This window comes from Equus caballus, chromosome 3, assembly GCF_041296265.1.
Source record: "Equus caballus isolate H_3958 breed thoroughbred chromosome 3, TB-T2T, whole genome shotgun sequence".
In the NCBI taxonomy this organism is placed as follows: Eukaryota; Metazoa; Chordata; class Mammalia; order Perissodactyla; family Equidae; genus Equus; species Equus caballus.
Window position 1 is genome coordinate 52717295 of NC_091686.1, and position 25518 is coordinate 52742812.

Below are 25518 nucleotides of genomic sequence, written 5' to 3' on the forward strand. Positions count from 1 at the left end.
CAATGTACAAAAATCCGCTGCGTTTCTATACACTAAGAACGAAGTAGCAGAAAGAGAAATTAAGAATACAATCCCATTTACAATTACAGCAAAAAGAATAAAATACCTAGGAATAAACTTAACGAAAGAAGTGAAAGATCTGTACACCGAAAACTATCAAACATTGTTGAAAGAAATCGAAGAAGACACAAAGAAATGCAAACATATTCGGTGCTCTTGGACTGGAAAAATTAACATTGTTAAGAAGTCCATACTTCCTAAAGCAATGTATAGATTCAACGCAATCCCTATCAAAGTTCCAACAACGTTTTTTACAGAAATAGAACAAAGAATCCTAAAATTTATATGGAACAACAAAAGACCCCGAATAGCCAAAGGACTCCTGAGAAAAAAGAACAAAGCTGGAGGTATCACACTCCCCGATTTCAAATTATACTACAAAGTCATAGTAACCCAAACAGCACGGTACTGGCACAAAAACAGACACACAGATCAATGGAACAAAACTGAGAGCCCAGAAGTAAACCCACACATTTATGGACAGCTAATATTCGACAAGGGAGCCAAGAGCATACGATGGAGAAAGGAGAGTCTCTTCAATAAACGCTGTTGGGAAAACTGGACAGCCACATGCAAAAGAATGAAAGTAAACCATTCCCTTACACCATGCACAAAAATCAACTCAAAATGGATTAAAGACTTGAATGTAAGACCCAAGACCATGAGACTTCTAGAAGAAAACATAGGCAGTATGCTCTATGACATTGGTCTGAGCAGCATATTTTCAAGTCCCATGTGTGACTGGGCAAGGGCAACAAAAGAAAAAATGAACAAATGGGGCTACATCAAACTAAAAAGTTTCTGCACAGCAAAGGAAACCATCAACAAAACGAAAAGACAACCTAACAATTGGGAGAAGATATCTGAGGGTATTTTTTTATTGTCGCAATTCATTGAAACATGAAAGAGATTATAGATCATTCACTGCATTCCATCATTTCAGTCATTTCAAAAGGCATTTACATAATGCTAGATTTGAGATTAAATATCAGTAATAATACTCATTTTCTTTTCTACCATTTACTTAAGTCTAAATGATTATTATTTAGTCATTTCAAAGAATAGGCTAAATATCTTCTTAGTTACTGAAAAAATACCACCAGGATCTTTGTCAAGTCCAAACTTTCTCTTGGTTCGCAGACTTAAAATTTATCTCAGAAAGAAAATCATTTAGTTTTATTTCTGTTAAAGTATAGATCTTCATCAAATACAAAATAACGTAAGAGCCCACCTCACTACTTGGTTATTGATTAACATGTTTGTTCTGAGAGCAAAATAATTTCTAGGGATACATTTTTTTTAAAGCTATGTGAAGTTTTCACTACAGGTTTCCAGGTTTTTTTGTTTCAGCAACTTTTAATTATCACAATTATTTTTTTAGTTGTGATTTATTTTAAAGTGAATTAAAAATATATAAAACCTAGGACTTTAAATTGAGGTCATATTGGCTTATAACATGGTGTAAATTTCAGGTGTACATTATCATATTTCAGTTTCTGTACAGACTGCATTGTGTTCACTAGCAATAGTCTAATTTTTATCTGTCACCGTACATATGTGCCCCTTTACCCCTTTCACACTCCCCCCACTCCCTTCTCCTCTGATAACCACCAGTGTGTTCTCCTTATTTATACATTTGTTTATCTTCCACATATGAGTGAAGTCATGCAGTATTTGTCTTTCTCTGTCTGATTTATTTTGCTTAGCACAATACCCTCAAGGTACATCCATGTTGCCACAAATGGCCCCATTTGGGTTTTTTTTAATGACTGAGTAGTATTCAATTGTATATATATATATATATATACCCCACATCTTTATCCACTCGTCCATTGATGGGCCCTTGGGTTGCTTCCACATCTTGGCTATTGTGAATAATGCTGCAATGAATGTAGGGATGCACAATCTCTTTGAATTGTTGATTTCATGTTCTATAAATATTCAGTAGTGGGATAGCTGGATCATATGGTATTGCTACTTTTAATTTTTTGAGAAATCTCCATACTGTTTTCCATAGTGGCTGCACCAGTTTGCATTCCCACCAGCCGTGTATGAGGGTTCCCTTTTCTCCACATCCTCTCCAACATTTGTTATTTTTTGTCTTGCTAATTATAGCCATTCTGACAGGTGTGAGGTGATATTTCATTGTAGTTTTGATTTGCATTTCCTTAATAATCAGTGATGTTGAATGTCTTCCCATGTGCCTTTTGTTTCTCATCTGTATATCTTTTTCGGAAAAATATTTCGATCCTCTGCCAATTTTTTATTGGGTTATTCATTTTGTTGTTATTGAGTTGTATGTGTTCACAGTTGCATTTCTATACACTAATAACAAACTAGCAGAAAGAGAAGTCAAGAATACAATCCCATTTACAATCACACACAAAAAAGAATAAAATATCTGTGAAGAAATTTAACCAAGGAGGTGAAAGACCTATACACTGAAAACTATAAGACATTACTGAAAGAAATTGAAGAAGATGTAAAGAAATGGAATGATATTCTATACTCATGGATTGGAAGAATAAGCATAGTGAAAATGGTCATATTACCTAAAGCAATCTACAGATCAATGCAATCCCAACCAGAATCCCAATGGCATTCTTCACAGAAACAAAACAAAGAATCCTAAAATTTATATGGAACAACAAAAGACCCCAAATAGCCAAAACAATCCTGAGAAGAAAGAACAAAGCTGGAGACATCACACTCCCAGATTTCAAAGTACGCTACAAAGCTATAGTTATCCAAGCAGCATGGTGCTGGCAGAAAAACAAACACACAGATCAGTGGAACAGACTTGAGAGGCCAGAAATAAACCCACACACTTATGGACAGCTAATCTTTGACAAAGGAGCCAATAACACAATAATGCAATAGAGAATACAATATAATACAACAAGAAGACAGTAGAGAAAGGAAAGTCTCTTCAATAAGTGGTGTTGTGAAAACTGGACAGCCACATGCAAAAGAATGAAAGTTGACCATTATCTTCTACTATTCACAAAAAGTAACTTTAAATGGATTAAAGACCTGAAATCATAAAACTCTTAGAAGAAAATATTGGCAGTACACTCTTTGACATTGGTCTTAGCAGTATCTTTTTGAATACCATGTCTACTGAGGCAAGGAAATGAAAGAAAAAATAAACAAATAGGACTACATCAGATTAAAAAGCCTCGGATCAGCAAAGGAAACCATCAATGAAACAAAAAGACAACCCATAAACCGGGAGAAAATATTTGCAAATTATAGATCTGACAAGTGGTTTATTTCCAAAATATGTAATTATCACAATTTTTACCTGTATGTTTGATATAATTTTAGTTACCAGTTTAAATATTAGTCATATACTCTAATTTTGCACATAACACACTTACTTGAAATGTTAATCATTACCATTACAACATTGAAACAAATTCCTTTGTAAAAAATCACACAGTTCCATCTCACCATTCTTTCATGCAGCCCATTGCAGCTTAACACAGGACACACGGGATGGATGGTGGTGGCAGGGACATTTGGTTAAGAGTAGGCTCCCTTAAGCCAGACAGCCTGGATCAATATCCTGGTTTAACTATTTGATGACTGTGTGATTACTGAGCAGAGTCACCTTTTTGATTTTGGTTTCATTATCACTAAAAGGGAGATATTACTTGTAGGTTGTTCTTAGGATTGTGGTGAGATTTTTTTTGAGGAAGATTAGTCCTGAGCTAACTGCTGCCAATCCTCCTCTTTTTTCTGAGAAAGACCAGCCCTGAGCTAACATCCGTGCCCATCTCCTCTACTTTATATGTGGGACGCCTACCACAGCATGGCTTGCCAAGTGGTGCCATGTCTGCACCCGGGATCTGAACCGGCGAACCCCAGGCCACCGAGGTGGAACGTGCAAACTTAACCGCTGCACAACTGGGCCGGCTATGTGGTGAGATTAAATGAGTTAATAACCTGGCACATGGAAAGCACTCAATAAGTGTTTATTAATATTGTTATTGATATTATCATTATTAAATGATTAGAAAAATGTTTTATGTAATTTCACTTAATTTTATTAGTAAGCTTATGACAAATCCCCAATACACATCAATTCCACTTTGCCCTTATAACAGTAACTATTTTCAACAGCTCTATTGAGGTACAAATTGAATACCATAAAATTCACCCTTTGTAAGTTTACAATTCTATGATTTTAATAAATGTAGGTATTTGTTGCACCATCACAGCAACCAGTTTTAGAACTTTCCATCTCTCCAAAAAGTTTCCTTACATGTGTTTGCAGTCAATCCTCAGAACTATTCCTAGGCCCAGGCAACTGCTGATTTGCTTTCTCTCTATAAATTTGCCTTTTAAGGACACTTTTTGCAAATGAAATCATACAATAAGTAGTCTTCTGCATCTGACTCCTTTCACTTAACATAATGTCTTTGAGATATATTTCTGTTGTAGATTTTATCAGTCATTTGTTCCTTTTTGTTGCTGAATAGTATTCCACTGTGTGACAACAGGTTTTATTTATCTACTATTAGTTGAATGACATACGGATTGTTTCTGGTTTTTGCTATTAAGAATAATGTTACCATGAACATTTATGCACAAGTATTTGTACAGACATATGTTTCAATTTCTGTAGAGTAGCTGATAGGAGTGAAACTGATGAGTTGTATGATAGGTTATATTTAACTTCCTAAGAAGCTGTCAAAATGTTTTTCAAGACTGTTCAGCTTTTACCTTCCCACCAGCAATGTATGAGTGTTCCAATTTCTCCACACTCCCATCAACACTTGATGTTGTCTGACTGTAGCCATTCCAGTGGTATCTCTTTGTGATTTTAATTTGTGCTTCCCTAATAACTAACACTGTTCAGCATCTTTGTACGTGTTTATTAGCTATTCATATGTCTACTTTTGTAAAATGTTTGTTATTTAAAGCTTTGTCCAGCTGTAACTATTTTAAAGTTGCTTTCATAAATTGAATTAATCTATTTATAACCTTTCTAGATCTAAGAATATTCTAATAAGTTACTCAAAGAAAACGTTCTCATTATTTTTGTCTTAATTAGATTCTAATGTTTTAATAAACTTCTTTGTACCCTGGAACCTTTGTATTCTGGCCTCCTGAGTGGAAGTTTAGATACTCCTCCTTTTAACCTTTGTTAACTCACAATAAGTAATTTCCCAAAGGACAGATAAGAAGGCATTTACCATTCTTCAAATACATTAAAATTAACTGTACTTTCTTCACTAATATTTCTCACACTTTAAATATATATATATTTGTAATGAATAATTTATTTTATTTCTAGCACTTTCTCAATTTTTCCTTTCTATAGGATATATAGCATTGAGAATATGCAAACCTTACAGACTTCTCACAAACATGGTTTAAAGGCAAAATTTGTTTCAGAACTCAATGGCATATTGACTTAATATACAGGCATACCTTGTTTTATTGTGCTTTGCTTTATTATGCTTTGCAGATATTGCATTTTTTATAAGACCTTCCACTAGCAAAAGATTATGATTTGCTGAAGGCTCAGAGGATGGTTAGCATTTTTTACCAATAAAGTATTTTTTAATTAAAGTATGCACATTGTTCTTTAGACGTAATACTATTGTGCACTTAACAGACTACAGTATATTGTAAATATAACTTTTATAGGCACTGGGAAACCAAAAACTTCGTGTGACTCGCTTTATTGCAATATTCACTTTATTGCAGTGGTCTGGAACTGAACTTAGAATATCTCTGCTATGCCTGTATTACAAATTACGCATGGATACCTAACTGAAAAATCCATAGCATAATTATGGCTCATTATGATTTTAAAAGCGTGGCCATCAAGGACTATCTGTAATTCAAATACAAGTTAAGGCTATATTCAGCCAATACATTGATTTCTCAAATATGTATTAAACTACTACAAGTAAGGTACTATTTACAGCACTTAATATTCAGTGAAGAAAAGACCAGATATTTTTCTATACTCATTTTACTACATTTTAGTGGTAGAGGCCAACGAAACAAAAGAGAAAAAGAAAAATGAAACAGAAAAGTTATGTAATGATAATGAAACAGATTTATGTTAGGTTTATGAAGGAAATAACCTATGGTACCTTAATGGAAAATAATTGGCAAGTGAGAGACCCGCTTTAAGGAGAAGAGGTAGTTTCATGCTCCAGCTTCATTATCTCTAAGAGGAGCTATTAATGGGAGCTACTTCATAAGATTGTAGCGAGATTAAATGAGTTCACACACCTGGCACTCAGGTGTGTGATGTTGTTGTTGATGTTGCTGATATCATTATCATTACATATCTAGAGAATGTTTGATTTAATTTCATTCAATTTCTAAAATTTCCATCTAATTTAGTTTGAAATGGGCACTCTCTATCTACAGTGAGTATTATATGGACAAAAAAATTTTTAATAAGAGGCTTAATTCTCTCCAGAAGAAATCAAGAAGGAGTGGAAAGTTTGATATTGGAAAGTGAAAGTTAAGAAACATGGAAATAAAAGTAAAAATGTCCTTACTGGTATAAAAGGAGCCTAGGGAGGAAATTTTTTTAAATAAGTAAATGAATGGGAGGAAACTATGAGGAAAGGTTAGTAGAGAATTTTCCAGAATTTAAGAAAGAGGAAAAACACAATTATAAAAGTCCATAAGGTATAAACAGGGCAGTTAGGGAGACACATAGATGCACCCAATCATATACAAGCTATAATAGAAGAAAAGAGGTCACTGTAAAAGCCGATAGAAAGCAAAAGTAGATCACCTACGAAAAACAAGGTATAAATTGATATCAGATTCCCTAACAGCAATACTGGCTGCAAGAAATATTAGTGATATATTTAAGAGTTTGAAGGAAGGCCATTTAAACCTAGAATTTTATATCTAGCAAATTATCACTTACATTATGAAGTGCGATTTAAAATTTGAGACATACATAAATTAGCCATTAATATATCATTTAGTAAAGTTCACTGTTGTCTAAAACAAAAAAGATCAAAAATATGTAAAATTTAGAAAAATCAACACAATGGCAAAAACAGAAGTGTGGATACAAAAAGGAAAAAAGGTAAGGGAGAGTGAGTAAAAAAAATGTAATTTTCGGGAGTCGGCCCCACGGCCAAGTGGTTAAGTTCACGAGCTCCATTTCGGTGGCCCGGAGTTCACTGGTTTGGAGTCTAGGCATGGACCTATGCACCACTTATTAAGTGAAGCTGTGGCGGCATCCCACATAGAAGAGCTAGGATGCCTTACAACTAGGGTGTACAACTATCTGCTTGGGCTTTGGGGAGAAAATATAAAGAGGAAGATTGGCGACAAATGTTAGCTCAGGGTCAATCTTCCTCACCAACATGTATATATATATATAATTTTCATTCAGGGAAACATACACATATTGATAAGCACAAGAAATAAATAAAAAGATAAAAATAAATATCAGTCTTAATAGAGGTAATAGTCAAAAAAACATAAATTGATTAAGCAATTCTTCAAATTAGCAGAAATAAATTTGAAAAATTCAAAGGAAGACAAGAAATGAAAATAAATAGGAAATAAAATGGAAGAAAAAATGCTAATATATCAATGACCACAATAAATGTAAATAGTTAAACCAAATATAATCAGAGATCCTCAAACAAGTAAAAAAATAAGAATGAGCAATATATCATGAATACAAGAAATAGTTAAACTAGGAGGAGGCTGAGATCTAAAAATAAAGGAATAAGACCATGAACAAAAAGAAATCCAGGATGTCAATTGTAATATCAAACAATATAGTATTTGATGAAAAACAAAACAAGCGAAAAACTAAGTGTCATAACAAAGTGGTATATTATACACCAGCAAAAGAGAAATGAGTCAATATAATATTTTCAGACTGAGACACACCTAATAATACAGCTTCTGACTATATTCATATAAATAAAGCAACTAAACTATGAAATATTAAAAGCACTTAATGTGTTATCAGAAACTGAGAGCTCAAGCAGAAGAAGTAAAAATATAGAAATACCACAAACTTCATAATTATTCCAAACTAACAAATAATAATCATGAGAGTATCTAACACATTACTAGGTACTATATAAGGACCTAATGGAAATTAATTCATTTAATACTCAGTCCAAATCTACAGAGTGTGTCCAATCATTATCTCATTGTTTTATATGGGAAAACTAAGCAGAGTGTTTCGGTACTTTGCCCAAGGTTTCTCAGAAAGAAGAGGCAAAACAGGATTTCAAAATCAGTTTTTCTGAATTCCAGGGCCTATGCTATTACCCAGCACATTGTGTTGAACTTTACATGCCCCTTTCCAAGCAATAAATATTTTGCAGCATTCATGAAACATTCACAAGATGTGACCATGGACAAGGCTATAAAAGAGGCAGCAATCAATTTTAGAAGAACAAAATCACTTAATAGGTCCTTAGTCATAAGGAATGAAATTAGAAAAGAAAATAGTTAAAAAGACTCCACATCAAGAGGATAAGACAAGCCACAGATTGAGAGAAAATATTTGCAAAAGACGCATCTTACAAAGGATTGTTATACAAAGTATACAAAGAACTGTTAAAACTCAATAAAAAGAAAATGAATAACCCAATTGGAAAATGGGCAAAAGACCTGAACAGACATACTACCAGAAAAGATATATAGATGGCAAGTAAGCATATGAAAACAAGTTCAACAACATATGCATAGGAAAACGCAAATCAAAACAACGAGATACCACTGCACTTCTATTAGAATGAACTATTCTGTATGGTACTAAAATGATGGATACATGTCATTACACATTTTTCAAAACCCCTAGAATGCACATTAAGAGTGAACCCCAGGGGCTTGCCTGGTAGTGTAGTGGTTAAGTTTTCACACTCCGCTTCAGTGGTCCAGGGTTCGCAGGTTCGGATGCTGGGTGCAGACCTAGCACCGCTCGTCAAGACACGTTGTGGCGGCATCCCACATAAAATAGAGGAAGATTGGCACAGATATCAGCTTAGTGACAATCTTCTTCAAGCAAAAAGAGGAAGATTGGCAACAGATGTTAGCTCAGAGCCAATCTTCCTAACACATGAAAGAGTGAACCCCAATGTAAACTATGAACTTGGGGTGATAATGATGTTATCAATGTAGGCTCATTGACTGTAATAAATGTACCACTCTGTTGAGGGATGTTGATAGTTGGGAAGGCTGCACATGTGTGTGGGGACAGGTTGTATACAGGAAGTCTCTGTACTTTCCACTCAATTTTGCTAGGAACCTAAAACTACTCTTAAAAAAAAAGGTTATTAATTTTAAAAAAGTTCCAAATATCTGGAGACCTAAAAAAGTAACTACACAATGCTCAGAACCAAACAACAAAAAATACTAATTCGCAAAATTTGTGGAGAGAAACATCTACTCTTTGTTGAAAATTTAGAGCATTCAATTAAATTAAATACAGTCAGGCATTGCTTAATGATGGGGATGCGTTCTGAGAAATGTGTCCTTAGGCAATTTTGTCATTGTGCAAACATCACAGAATGTACTTACACAAATCTAGATGCAATAGCCTGTTACACACCTAGGCTATATGATACTAATCTCATGGGACCACCATCATACATGCAGTTCGTGGTTGACTGAAACGTTGTTATGCGGCACATGACTGTGCGTGCGTATATATATATATATTTATATATATATACATATGTGTATGTATATATATATTTAATTAGATTAGATTAGATTAAAATAAATTAGATCAAACATTTTCTTTGACCCAACTATTCCAGTCACAATTTTAAGCCTTAGAGATATTCCTGCACAAGTTCAGACAGGTACACAAAGTAAAATGCTTCATCACAGCATTGTTTGCAGTAAAAGAGAATTGGAGATAATCCAGGGTCGTTGGAGGTAACATTAACATAATAAATACATAAATTGTAGTGGATATCTACAATGGAATTCTGTGCAGTATGTAGAAGCATTGAAGTAGAATCCATAGATGTTTTAAACACAGGATTGAGTGAAAAAAGAAACTGAGTTAGAGCTATGTAAATTAAGCATACACAATGGGATATATTTTAAAGGAAACATGGTCATCAAAATGCATATATCAAACTCATTAGAAAAGTGCATAAAAGGAAAAATGGTGATTAGAAAAAAATATATAAGAGAAAGGATGAAGTATGAGGCCAGGGTGCCATGAACTTAGAAATACCATTAGAGGACCCCTCTGTACTGGAGGTGCCCACAAAAGAGAAGGATACAGAGAAAAATAACGACTATAAAATCTACTTACCTAAATAAATCTACTAATCAATTAATAACCTTTTTTATCCCTCCAGAACATTGAACTACATAATTATAGCTATCAATTATTATTATACTTATTTAAAATGGAGAAGGAGAAATATAGAAAAATGTACTTTCTCAAGGTTACCCAACAAGTAATAAAAGCATAAATAGAACAAAGACCATGGACAATTTCTAGAGTAATGTTCTATCCTACATACTATTTTCTCTTATTAGAGTAAATATATGGGGAAAAATGTTAGGAAATAAAAGTGTAGTTATCCCGAAGGGATAATATACAGTGTAAATAACTCTTTCTTTTCTCTGCAGTGACCAAAATCACTGAACTATTTTCCAGGTAAGGAGTAACAAGTAGGTGAAATATCTAAATTTTCTTTTACTGATTTTCTTTAACTTTTATTTTAACTTTACCCTGCAGTAGAAATGGCTTTCTCATTTTGAAACCAACAAAGAATGTCATTTTGCTTTTCTCCCTCTGTCCTTGGGTCAATTTTCCATTAGCATATTCCACCTCCCTGCTGTATTTCTCAGCATCAAGGACTGGATGCACGGCAGAGCTGTGCTTCTTAATGTATCATCTGTTGACAGTGATTTTGCGTAACAGCTATACATTGCTTCGAGATGCACAGTTAATCGCAGTAATCCACACTATGAACTGTAATGCTGAACACTTAAATTAGCTTTTTCACATATTAGGGTGGGGGCGGTTGTGAGGAAAAGACTATTCTAGAGGTTAAAGGAAAATTTATACAGTTTTTCCACAACTAATATGTTGTAAAATATATTTTATATGCCAGTTCATTTAGTCTGACTGGTCCTTTCATTAGTTTAAAGATTGATGTAATAATGAATCCTATACATCTGTTGTTTTTTTTTTAAACAAAGGCAAACTGAGGAAGACCTATCCTAGTTTCGATTTTAATGTACATAGTCTTTATCTCTAGTTTTGAAATCTCCTAAAGGTTAGTATCGATTACTAAACATAGAACCTCCCTTTAAAAAATCACTCATTACAGTATCCCTCAAAACTTCTTGCAAAGCCATAATTACTTATTATTTCATAAGCAAAAGAATCAACTTGAGCTCTTTGATAGGAAGTACTGAGCATTATAGAGGAACCAATCTATATTTATAACACAGGAATTTTTGTTTTACTAAATTTCATTTGTCTCTTTTCATTCTTTGCCAGTGCTGATATTTATTTCTCCTCCCTAAAAAGAAATTTATGGACATCTTAGCTCTAATAGGACTTTTAAAAATATAAAACCAATAATATTAGGAGTGCAGTAAGGCTTATTATGATTAGCACATAGACTTAACATCTTATTGAGGAACTGTTCTAAAAACTTTATTATTTCATCTGTCTTTCAAAAGCACTCTATGAGGTAAGTATTCTCATTTTAACTATAACCCATAGAAGGAACTCAAGGCCTCAAAGAAGTTAAGAAACTTAACCAAGCACAAATAATGAGTAAGTGAGAATCTGGGATTTGAAACCAACAGTTGTAACGTGAGAGCTTGTCTATTAATTAGCACAATTTGCTGTCGCTAAAACCATCTGTGGAGAGATCAGGCTTGACTCTAAGTATAGAAAGAACAGCAGTAAGGACGCTCCGGATGGAGAAGGACAAAGAGAAGTCTAAGCAACTTCCTATTCTCTACCTTCATAGCCAAAAGTATAGACTCCAAATAACCTTTTCATGAAATTTAGTTTGGTATATATATTTGAACTGAATATATATATAACAAATGTTTATGTTAACTACAATCCTTATGTTCATATATTTTTGTAGGAAGTATTAACACCAGGCCAACATAATATAGTAGATCACAGTGTATGAGAAAAAAATCATTTCAAGGAAAAATATAATGAAACCATAATTTTAGTATACAACATAGAAAAGCATATTGGATATTTTGGTAATAGTTTTAATATATCATTTTATGCCATAAGGTTCTTGAAGTACAAGATGCGTTTGTTTAACCTCCCGTATTCTAACCTGCCAGGCTGGCGACGCAAACAGCATAAGCCAAACCCTAGCCTTCAGTGACCACCTGGACCCCCACATTTCTATAACTGCTTAGTGATTCTGTCTTTACTCATTTCATTTGATCTCTTCCTTCATTCCCATATTTGAGCCATGGAGAAAAAATCTTAAGCATTTCAGTTAGGGTTGTTTACAAAGGAAAATAAAATTATCATCTGCTGCCACTTACACTTGGTTTTTCTCAGGAAATCTGCTATTTTTTGTCTAATGTTGGGAGATTAGAGTGACTTGTGAATAACGCCCACATTATTTAAGTAGCATAAGGTACAACTTCATTCTGTTTCAAAAATACAAGTTTTATACAAATTTACTTATTTACTATCAACTCTGCTAAGCTGTTCCAGGATTTAAATTCTCATGCTTTTATTCAAAACTTTATCATACATAAGCCTACAGTATTTTGACTTTATTTTCCCTGGTACTTATCAGAAGGATATAAAGAAGAAAAAAATTATGAGCTTCATTTGGATTTATAGTAATTTTTAATTTTTTTACCATTTTGTAAAAAAAGAAGGAAATGAGGATAGACCAATATTGATAAACTTAGTATTTTACTTTAACATTTAAATTTTCACTCACTGAGCATAATCCTAACACTTAGTCACTTAGACAACAGGTTTGGGAGAAAATATTTCTAAATATTTCTGCTCATAACACAAAGTAAAAAGGTTGATAGCTAAATGATAACTAAATGGAAGACTCACATAATTGAAAGAAAAAAGACCAGAAAAAGAGAAATTGAGATAATTACTTCAGATACTTACTGACTCATCACATTGATTTATATATCATAAGTTATAATATGATTGAATCCGTTATATTAACCAAGATATAACTGATTCAGTGGCCTTCACAACCTTTACTAAAATAAATTTAATTTTAATCATTTATTTATTTATGATAATAATCTCTATTACAACTTACATAAAATAAAATGGAAGTCACTCACCAATGGCTAGTAAATGTAAATCCCTCCCATCTCTCCTCAGTTCTTTTTTCTTTTTTCATGAATGACATACTATATTTTTCATCTTCCTCAGACCTCTCCTTACCTGGCCCCAGGGAGCCATCCTTGAAATTGTCCAAAGATAGCTTTTTTAACTATAATTCCTCTCATAGCACTGTCCAGCTTAATTTTTTTTACAATTCTCTGTCAACCAGAGATAAAGCCCAACTGAGCAGTATAACATATAAGATCTTTCCTGGTCTAATCTTGCCCCTCCACAGCCATTTTCCCTATATTGCATTCATTCTTCCCTGAATATTATCACATGGTTGTTTCAAAATGTTGTTCAGGCCTTATCTCCACTGTGAAAATTTACAGAACAGATCACTACCTGGCACTCTATCTTCAAGGCAGTTTATTATATTTTGCCTATTAAAATGAACACTTAAAAATTGCAATTTTTATGGACTCTAAGTATATTAATAGTATTTTGATGCAAGCAAATGTTAATGATTTTTTTTTCTTAAAAGCACAAACACCAAAAGAAGAATTTGGGAAATTTTTTCAAATTGTTATGCTGCTGACCTTAAATAGATCATAACTAAAGTCATGATTTAGACTATTTCCAATGGATAGACACAAGATAGAAGGTGTCAGTTCGGGCTGCTATAATAAAGTACCACACACTGGGTGGCTTATAACAATAGGAATTTAGTCCTTACAGTTCTGGAGGCTGGAATTCTCAGATCAAGGTGCCAACATGGTCACGTTCTGCAAGAACCCTTTTCTGGGTTTCAGACTGCTGACTTCTTATATCTTCACATGGCAGAAGGACAGCTTACTAGCTCTCTGGCCTCTTCTTATAAGGGCACTAATCCCATTCACGAGGGCTCCGTCCTCATGACCTAAGTACCTCCTAAATACCCCACCTCCAAATACCATCACATTGTGATTAGGGATTCAACATATGATTTTGGGGAGAGGGGTACAGGCATTCACTCCATTGCAGAAGAATAGATAGAAAGATAGAGGATAGGTAGATAGATAGGTAGATAGACAGACAGACAGGATGGGGCTTATATAAAGAGCTGCTTTGGGAATTAAAAAATTAATTTCTTGCCTAAAATGTCCCTAAAACAACTTTTATTCTTAATGTTGTTTTAATTCTTGTAATGTTTTAGAGATGAATCCTGAAATTTATCTAATCATGTTTTAAAACAAAAATATTACTAAATTTAAAACTTTCAGAAATGCTTAAAATCTGCTTTTATATAAACTTAGAAATTTATTCCCTAAGGATTTGGCTAATTGAATTTCCTTCAAATAAAATATTTAAGAAAATAATGAAAAAGTACTTTATCTCCAACTATTCAGCTGAAATGACTACTTTGAAATTAAAAAGGTTAACAAAATATACTGTTCTTATATTCTTTATTTTAATACCTTGAAAGATTACAGTCTCCACTATAAATAAACACTCACACATCCCACATAAAATAGAGGAAGATTGGCACAGATGTTAGCTCAGCGACAATCTTCCTTAAGCAAAATAGAAGAGAAGAAGATTGGCAACAGATGTTAGCTCAGGGCCAATCTTCCTCACACACACACACACACACACACACACACACACACTATATATATATATATATATGTATGTATATGTATGTATGTATTTATGTATGTATAAACGTACACACACATAACTATAGTACTCAAACAATGTATATATAATAATCAGGTACATATAAATATGCGTATTTTTATAAAAATATAGTACTCTGACAGCGATAATTCATACAAACATCAACAACGTTTCTCGTCAAAGCTAATCTGGCAGGTATCAATGAGACAAAGGTCTGCTGGCAGAAAGCTACCAAATGTCTCTCTGTCAGAAAGAAGACAGGAAGCTGGGCAGGACGGCTGTCTTTGGACAACTGTCCATTTAGAATCCAAGATATCTAGCAGTCTAGTAAGGATGCTAGACTCCAGTTGTGGCTTTCAGACCTTCCAAAATCTGGATTGGGAATGAAATGCAACTTTCCTTTAATTTTTTTCTTTTTCTGTTTCCTTTGATGCTTTCTTTTTTTTTTTTTTTTTTTTTTTCCTTTCTCTTCTTTTCATTCAGGGTGGGGAGGGGCAATGGTCTGGGTCCAAATAAACTTTTCTTTAGATATTTTTTTTTTTTAAAGATTTTATTTTTCCTTTTTCTCCCCAAAGCCCCCCGGTACATAGTTCTATATTCTTCGTTGTGGGTCCTTCTAGTTGTGGCATGCGGAATGCTGCCTCAGCGTGGTTTGATGAGCAGTGCCGTGTCCGCGCCCAGGATTCGAACCAACGAAACACTGGGCCGCCTGCAGCGGAGCGCGCGAACTTAACTACTCGGCCACGGGGCCAGCCCCTCTTTAGATATTTTATAGATACCAGAAGCTGTATCTTAAATCCATGTGTAACATTGAATCAGGAATTTACTCTCTCAACAGGATGAAGAGAATATAATTGTTTACTTTGCAGTAATGTGGGAAATAATACAGGTACCAAACATGGCATAGGAAGGAAGGTCAGAGAGAACTCAGATTAGAAAAAGGAAAACTGTATGACTGTGAAAAGACAGAAACAAGATAAGTGCCAGAATATAAGAAGTTAGTGACAAAATTTGCTGAGCATAATAAAAGAAAGTAAAATCTTGGTGTAGAGTTGATAAGGATTTTTATCTTTTTAGTTTAAATTTTTAACTAGAAGTAAAAAATAATTCTTGATAGGTAATAGGGTCCTGATAAAGTAAAATAAGAAAGATATGGGGCACAAAATATGGTTATTAGAATCACAAACATCACAGAAGCAAGATCTAGACCAAAACAGAGATAATTCTCTTAAAATGATGGTTTTCACCAGTTTCTAGTCTTAAGTATGTGTATGTACCAACACTATATAGAAAAAACATATAGTTTACCTTTTATATCTTTGTGGGGTTTTTTTTTACTTATTTTATTTTCCTCATTGAATGACTATACTACATAAGATGAGAACTTAAGTATATAGCATTATTTCTTAAAATGCTACTTCATACATTCAACATTACTGGCAAGCTAAATCACATATTGTTCCCTGAAGTCACCATGTACTTTCTCAAATCTATAAATTTCCCTCCTCTGGAATAGTCCTATAAAATAATCCATCATAAAATGGCTGAGTTCAAAGATCACTACCTGTATGAAGATTGTCTTCTATTCCCTCAATCAGAAAATTGTTCAGGAAAAGCGTAAGACCAGAGAGAAATTGCTCCTGAGGATTCTCATAGTGTAAATCAACAAATATCTTCAACAACATTTTTACTGTAGGTTTAATAATGGGCTGCTTCTTATATAGTGTGCTTTAGTACAGGTCATGCCATCCTCTTAAAGCAGAGATCTACGTGGAGACAATAATTTACGGTCAAAGAGCATTACTATCTGACAGGTAGGCTTCGCTCCGGATATATTGCAGAGTATTTAGTACTGAAGTTGCTCCTCAGAGAACTGAGGTTGTCCTAGAGAAGCCCTGGGGGCACCAAGGATTGACAATTTACCCACGGCTCCCAGAGAAGTTATACAGTTTTTGATTTTGTAAATTTAGTTCTTCATAAGACTTTATGTGAAGGAAGGATTCAGCAGCTAATAACTAGTTCAAAAACGATTGATCCAAAGAAATGGATGTACTGGCTTTCTACTAAGCTTTTCATAGATTTGGGGCAGCAGCATACTTGAGGTTATACTTCTAGCCAATAACATTGGATTTATATTCCTATAGACAGTGGGGTTGGGGTGGTGTTGACAAGTTTTTGTAAAAATCCGTCCATTATAATGCATTCCTAAAATAAAAGCCATCCTACTTCCCACCGGAGAGAGGAGGCCCGCAAGGAGGACTGAAATTATGCTAATTAAGTAATGGTACTCATCAGGAGTATACTAAAACTCTGGCCAAAGGACATTATTTACAAGCTTCAGAAATACCACTTTATTTTTCCTAATAGAAGCTGCCATGATTAGACATATTAATACATGGCAAAAAAAAAAAAAGAAACAGAAAAAAACTATTAGCAATGACATATTCTCCTTTCCTACTTATTCATAGTCAGAGTTGAGGTTTTCAAGTGAGTAAATCATTTGGGTAACATAAAGAATTGTAAATGATTATAATATTTCTTAGCATTCATCATTGTCATTGTAACCACTCCCCATCTGTTGATCTGTCTGATAGCCAGTCACATATGTAAATATCTTATTCTTTAATGATAAGGAAAATTATTCTTCAGCTCTAAATGGCCAAAGAAGAAAACTCTTATGACTTTATTTGGATCTTTTTAAAGCTATAATTACAAAGAAATATATGCATTTTAAAAACACAAAGTGAATAATTTTTGTTTTTAAATGCTCACATATGTTTTTGGTATATCGATAATATGGCATAGTTTCACCTCTGTTGTGATCAAACAACATCTGAGTTTACAGTCCTACAATTTAATAAAAAGATATTAATTTCCATGAAAATAATCTATGTATATGGTAATATTAAGGTAATGATTATAGCCAACATCTAAGTGTCCATGATATAGAAATATCTGTTTAAAGTGGTTTTTGTGTATTTTCTTATTTAATATTGAGGAAGGTATTATGATTCTCATTTTACATATAAGCTCACTGAGCCAAAGTTTAGGCTATTTGCGTCAGACCCAAAATTTAATAATTGATGGAGATGGCACATGAAGCTGGGTCTGTCTAGCTCACACTGAAGCTTCATGTGGAAGACCTTAAAAGATTGGCTGAGAAAGTTTCATTTCATTTGACTAGCAACGAGAATAAAATGTTGTCTCCACTGTTCTCTAGCGATATACACTGAAGCCAATCAATTAACTTCTCTAAGCTACCACTTCTTCATCTGTAAAATGGGTATAATAGTAGTTTTTGCCTCATAGGCTTAACGTCAAAAAAAATTTTAATTAAATTAGATAATAGATTCAATTTTATAAATGATAGTTATTATCACTGTTGTTTTTATTAACTTTTGATCAGGGAACAACATCATCCAAGATGTCTTGATGAAGCTTAACTTTGCAGTGAAGGGAAAAGGGGAGGCCAGGAAGACAGTGGAGTCAGGAGCTGTAACTGTTGCAGAGATCACGTAAATGATGCACAGACAAGTTAGTAAGGCACTAATGAAGGCAGGTGGCTCGAGAGAGGAAAGAAACATTATGAGAAATACAGAAAAAGCTCTCTAATTACTTTCCATTCCCCAGAATAAAATTGAAAATCCTTACGAGGGCCTGCAAGGCTTGGCATGAGCTGCCTCTCCAACTATCTTTCTGATTTCACCTTCGACCCCTTCTGTCCCTTCTACCAGCTCGGCTTTGTCACTTAATTCTAGTCACAGTCTCTCATTCCTTTTCTTTTAGAAGGACTTTCATGTTTCTGCCTTGGGGTATTTGCAGCTGCTGTTTCTTCTGCCTTAAACATTATTGACCAGTGCATCCGTATGGCTGGCACAGTCACCTTTTCCAGGACCCTGTGTGAGTGCTACCGTCTGAGAGAAATCTTCCCTGGTTACAAAAGAGAACTTTATTCCTCTTCAGGTCACTCTCTTTCCATTTATCCTTTCTTATGTGTAGAAATTATCACTTTTCAACAAATGTTATGCTTGTTTGTTTAGTTTTGTTATCTGTCTTCCCATCACCCTCATGAGAATGTAAGTTTCATGACCTCAGGGACTATATTTCACTGCTGTATCCCCAAGGCTTCAAACAGTGTCTGGCACAGAGTGGTTGCTTAGAATGCTCATTGAATTAATAAATTAATTTACATCATCATTTGGTAGTTGAGTTTGCTGTGGAAGATTTATATTTTGGGATCTATGGATAATTGGAATTGAATTTTTAAAATTACATGAAAAATAATTGCCATACACAATGAACAGGTAGAGCTGGAAACATAACTTTAGGTGACAATAGGCGTGTCCATTTAACTCCTACTTGTTAGATAATTGCTTATGAGAAGAAATAAACTGAAAATACTGACCAAGTACCCTGCATTTTTTGACTTTTGAACTGTATTGTCAAAATCCTAAGAGAGAAGCAGATATTAACGTAGCAAATGTGAAAACATATTCATTATTTTCAAATGTTTTATAGCAAGATTTTAAAATATTGCAAGTAAACATTTGAAATCACTTTCATTTAAATTTTTATTAATTTCTTTTATAAGATATAAATAACATTTTTTAAATATTTTTATTTGAAAAGCTACAAATAACTTAGTTTTCTCATCTTGCTCTGCAACTTTGACCATATTCATTTCCATACATAAGATCTTTTCCACAACAAAACAACAGTAAGAATTGTGCAAATTAGTTTCCCTTGGGGTCACAACCTTCCTTGGAGGTAGATTTGTGTAAATCCTGCCTGCTGCCTCTTGCTCATAATTCCAAAGCTTTGAGGTATTTTAAACATAAAACAGCAGAGAAAGAAAGTAAAAAGTAAAAACCTCAATTTCTGATATAATTAAAACTTTAATGTCATCTTTGTCTGCCACAAAGTAAACAAATCCTACTTATTCTACTACTATAACCAAAGCATAAATGTATTTCATATTTAAGTTGCAAGAAAACCTACTGTTTCTGTTTATAAATTAATAAAGCTTCTGTATTAATTTCTTTTATGCCACTAAAAATATGAATTACTTCTTAAAACATGTATATATTGTTTCCGTATGTATTTCCTACCAATCACTTTATATTTTAGTTATATGTATTTGAGCTGTTCTTCAAAAGTGAATGAGATTTTTATACTAGCTAACACTATACAATTATGATCAATTCCTATGGGAAAAAAACTCGAAGAGCTGAATGTGGGAAGATCTATAATGGTTATGAAATAGTGATTACAACTTCAAATTTACTTTCTGTTCTGAGGATTTTTCTGATTTGAGCAATTAAAAATAACTACATTCTGGTATTAACTAGTATCTGAAATAGGAAGTTCCTTGAAAGTCAAAAGTTTTGCTGGTGATTGCAATATTTGGAAAAAGTGTGTCTATTTTTCACAAAGACATTATTTTAAGCCATGTTAAATCCATGCTCTTATCAATAGGACTACATGTCAATTATTTGCTCAGGAGAAGAATCAATTATGCTCTCTTTCTAGATTTATGTCTCATAATTTATAAGTAATTTGTAAGAAACAAATTTTGATACAATTAATATTGAAAAATATCAAATATCAAAAAAATTGTAAAGTATATTTATTCATAAACAATATTTCATCATACATTATTAATATTTTGGTAAGAAATTTCTAGGACAATCCAATGGAAAATGGAACTATCAATCATTATAGTTAAGTGAGTTAGGTAGGGTGTACACAAAGTGGTCTAAAAGAATGAGTATATATTCTAAATTTTTTTTAAACATTTTGAATTCCATTTCTGTCATAAAGTCTTGTTTTCCTACCATACCAGGATAGATATTCAAAATGAAGTCCTTATTAGTTAATTATTTTTAAATTTATATACGATGGTGCTCAATTTTATTCCTAAATGACTTCAATCATAGCAATTTTGATTTTGTACTTCCTCATTTCATTAGAAGATAAAGATATAGTCAAAATATATGAAGAAGTAAAAATAATCCTCTGTATTTAAGAGGCAAGAATTTCTGCCTGAACAGGAAGGTTTGCTTCAATGGACTAACAACTACCTTCTTTAAGCATAGTATATTACTGAGAAGAAATGTTTTGACAACCCAGGCAGCTTGCAAAGGTTAGGTAATAATTGCACTGCAGATTGCAGTTCTGTTTGTAGGGCAAAAAGAGTACAGGTGAGTTCACTACAGGGGGAGATGAGAGGCAGGAGGCTATTCAATCATTGGTTCCCATTTCTCCAGTAATACATGCTCCTGTTTTCCCTTTTCAACACAGACCTGTATTGTTATAGTATAAAAACAACAAAGTTCCTCTCTAATAATTCTATTACCTTTGTGTCACAAAAGAATGGTGACATATATTAACTGAATTTCAAACATTTATTCATAGCATAAATCTGTCATGATCTGGAACAAAATATTTTCCCTGACATTTGAGAGTCTTTTTGGAGCTTGCCAAATCATCCCTTTGTCCTCTACCAGAGCTCTGTAATAACATATTTGTGAAAATGATATTTAAGGAATGACAGCAAGGTTGATAAATTGGTGCTGGGTTATTGTCATTTCCTGTTCATTTTTTCCTGTCCCATACCAAAGAAATGTAATGGGAAATAGCTTTTCATCCATGTATTAGGAAATGAACCCAAGTCTACATTGACTTCTAGCTGAGAAATTAGGTATAGGGCTCTTGGATCATTCTGAGATGCCAAGTCTGTGAATGGAATTATAAATCAGAGTGATACAAGATTGATTTTCCACAGTTATATCAGTAGGTTCTAAAAATCATTGAAGAAATCCAAGTATATTCAAGTGGAAATGCTACTATTTAAATTCCAATAGCCATAAGTGTTGATTTAAACCTTTGATTTGGTAAATCAGTGGTTCACAAGAGTCACCTGAAGATTCTATTAAAATACAAATAACTGGACCCCACCTCTAGAGTTTATGATTCAGTGGTTTTGGGTGAGGTCTACAATTTGCATTTCTAATCATTTCCTAGGTAATCCTAATGCTGTTGTTCTGGGGAACACACTTTGAGAATCATTGAAGGACATCAATAACAAGGGAATCCCTTAGAGGCTACGAATGACTTATTTCCAAATAGAAGACAGTATGAACTCATAAATTTTGTATATTATAGGAAAGTATCTAGCCATATCTTGTCTATAATTTTTAGCCAAGGTTTACCCGAAACTTGAAAATGTGTAGATAAGTATTAAATTAAAAATCTGTATTGTTACTTTCATTCCTCAAATATCCTATAGAATCCAAGATTGATTCATTGACTCATTGATTTAGTTTAGGAAAGACATATTCAGTGACCCTAAGTATTGTCAGCCATTTTTCTATGCAGTAGTGACCGAGGCTGAGGGTAAGCTGTCATCTTAGCAAGGTTAGTCAGGGAAGGCCTCCGAGGGGTGCACATTTGACCTGGAATATGTAAAGAAGTAAGTTATGAAAAGATCTAAGAACAGGGTGAACAGCAGTTCAAGGTTCTGAAGTAAGAACGAGCTTGACTAAGCTGAATACGACGCTTTTCAGTTTACCAAAAAAGGCCATATAAAGTGCTATTCAATTAAAGATTAAGATTGGACCAGAAGTTTCAAAGAAAAATTAATTAAGAACAGCCAGGGGAATTTATGAATTTGATATAAGCTTTTTCACAGACCAGGAAGAAGACTCAACAGTATTTATTAAGCGAGTATGCTCCAGTTAAAGTCACAAGCACAGTGGAGAAGATTCCAAAGAGGCGGGCTGGCTGCCGAGGCAGGACTATCTGGGAGGCCATGGTAGATTACTGAACAAACCAGAACATCAGCCCATTCATTGGCAACTGGGGACACCCCTCCCCCGGAACTGAAATATTTATGTTTGCTTTCCATGAAATGCTTATTGTTACAGTATACGAGAAGTTGAATCCGAGAATAAATTACTCTTGACAAAAATGGAATCAAAGTACAATAAAATGAAGCAATAACATGGCAATCCAACTGTCTTCAGCGAGGCCCCATGAATCAAGTCCACCCACAACAGAGAAGGTATCTTTCTAGTAACTAGAGAGTCTGAGATCTCCCCACTCTGATCTCAGCCCAGGACACTGCTGGAAGCTTTAACACTGAGTTCTTACCGTTTGGCTTATTCTCTAGCTTCTGTAAAAATCATCAGCACACTCAGCCAACACATTCTTTTTTTACCAGATAAAATGGGGTATAAGATAATTTACTGCGCTGTAGATTTATATTTGCTAATATAGTGACACCTGCTAGGACTCTACCTGGGTCACTATGATGTTTTTGAGGAATCCTCAAATTCTTTAGCTTCTCACATATTTAGGGTTTGGAATGTGACTGCTTATAGCAATAGCTGGACTGTCCCATTATAACTTTTTTTATAATTTTATTTTGAGAAGGTTGTCTAGATTTATTTTAGAAATAACTTGCAATACCCATGTTATGAGCTGAATTGTATGTAGTCGTCATCTCCCACCCCCACCCCACCAAATTTATATGTTGAAGCCCTACCCCAGTATCTCATAATGTGACAGTATTCGGAGCTAAGGCCTCTAAACAAGTGATTAAGTTAAAATGAGGCTGTTAGGGTGGGCCCTAATCTAATATGACTAGTGTCCTTATAAGAAGAGGAAATGTGGGGGCTGGCCTGGTGACATAGTGGTTAAGTTCGCACACTCCACATTGGCAACCCAGGGTTCACAGGTTTGGATCCTGGGCGTGGACCTACACACTGCTCATCAGCCACCCTGTGGCAGCATCCCACAAATGAAATAGAGGGAGACTGGCACAGATGTTAGCTCAGTGACATCTTCCTCAAGCAAGAAGAGGAAGATGGGCTACAGATGTTACCTCAGGGCCAATCTTCCTCACCAAGAAGAAAAAAGGAAATTTGGCCATAAGAAGAGACACCAGGGACATGTGCACACAAAGGAAAGGCTGAGTGACGACACAGAGAGAAGATGGCTGTCTTCAACCTAAGCAAGCTAAGTAGAGAGGCTTCGGGAGAAACCAAAACTGCCTAAGCCTTAATCTTGGATTTCTAGCCTCTAGAACTGTAAGAAAATAAATTTCTGTTGTTTAAGCCAACCAGTCTGTGGTATTTTGTTATGGCGGCTGCTAAGCTAGGGTTTAGCAAACTAAAACATCCCGTGATTTCTGTCTACAAAAGCTTTCAAACACTACATGTTACCATGGTTGACACCACCTTTGGAACACTGGCAATAGCGAGGAGGGGGAGGGAAGGGGCCAGGTTAGGAGAGGGGAAAGGAGGAACAGCCAATAAATGGTTTTCCTTTTTGTGGCAAAATAGAAATGAAATCAGATGCGATTGCTAAGCCACTCTCTCTCTCTCTCTCTTCTCTCTGTCTCCCTCCCTCACACAAACACATACACACACACACACATACTACCCTAACAAAAAAAGATCACCTGACAAAAATGTACTCCCAGTAGAACAAAGATCTACAGATTGAGTACCCGCTTCTGAATTTAATAAGGATTCAGATGACACTGGTAAGAATATTAACAGTTTCCTTAGGAGTAAGAAGTGTCAGATTCTATCATTTACAATTAGAAATGGTATTTTAAAACAGTTGTGCTCTAGACTGTAGTTTCCCACATGCCAAAAACATCTCCTGAATTTACGTGACATTTAAACAGATAAGGAAACATGACTGTATTCTTCTGCTCCTCAGTAATCCCTTGGAACCAGGCAGGGATCTGTGACGTGCTCTTGCAAAACAAGGTACATAGACCTGAAACATTTATGTCAGAGTACATAGAACAGAGAGAGGGACAAAACAAAGATTTGTGTCAATCTTAATGACATTCAGGTTTGTTATAGTGGAGAAAGTAGTTTTAGAAAACATTCAATATAATGTTTGTATTCAACTGATGTGAATTTTAACATTTAACAGTATATCCTTACACTGCAGTATTTTCGTTTTATTTGAATTTTTGTGCATGGTAACAACTTATCCCTCTAATAACTAGTGAAACTCTTTTTATTTGCAATTATGCTACTACATTATAATTACCTGAATTTGTTTCATCATTAAAAAAGAAGTCACAAGCATGTATTTCCGAAGTGTGTATAGGCTAATACTAATAAAATAGTAAATATAACAGATTATAAATTTTATAAAACACAAATGAAAAATCCACAAAGCTAAATATACAGGAATTAACTACAGCCTGTCTTTTTATATCTTCCCTAAATTTTTTATTAAAAGTAACTTCTGAAATTTGACTTAAGCAGGTTTCTGAGGGTATATACAAAGTAAGCCTAAAACTATGTTTGTCATATATATGGTCAAGTCAAATATGTCTTCAAAAAGTGCCCATATTATACCTTTTCAAACTTCTATTTTAAAACAACTATAGCAGTTATGCCTTCTTGCCTATATCATATTGCATACACATAATTAATTGTTTCTGATACCTGTTTTTGGTGTTATTCAAATGACGCTAGAATTTAATA

At 34.1% G+C, this 25518-nt stretch overlaps 1 protein-coding gene across 2 annotated transcripts in view; it reads right to left on the reverse strand.

Moving 5' to 3' along the window:
* Window positions 1-25518, reverse strand: part of CCSER1 (coiled-coil serine rich protein 1) — a 1209213-nt gene that overhangs the window by 83072 nt on the left and 1100623 nt on the right. The gene's annotated exons all lie outside the window — the stretch shown is intronic.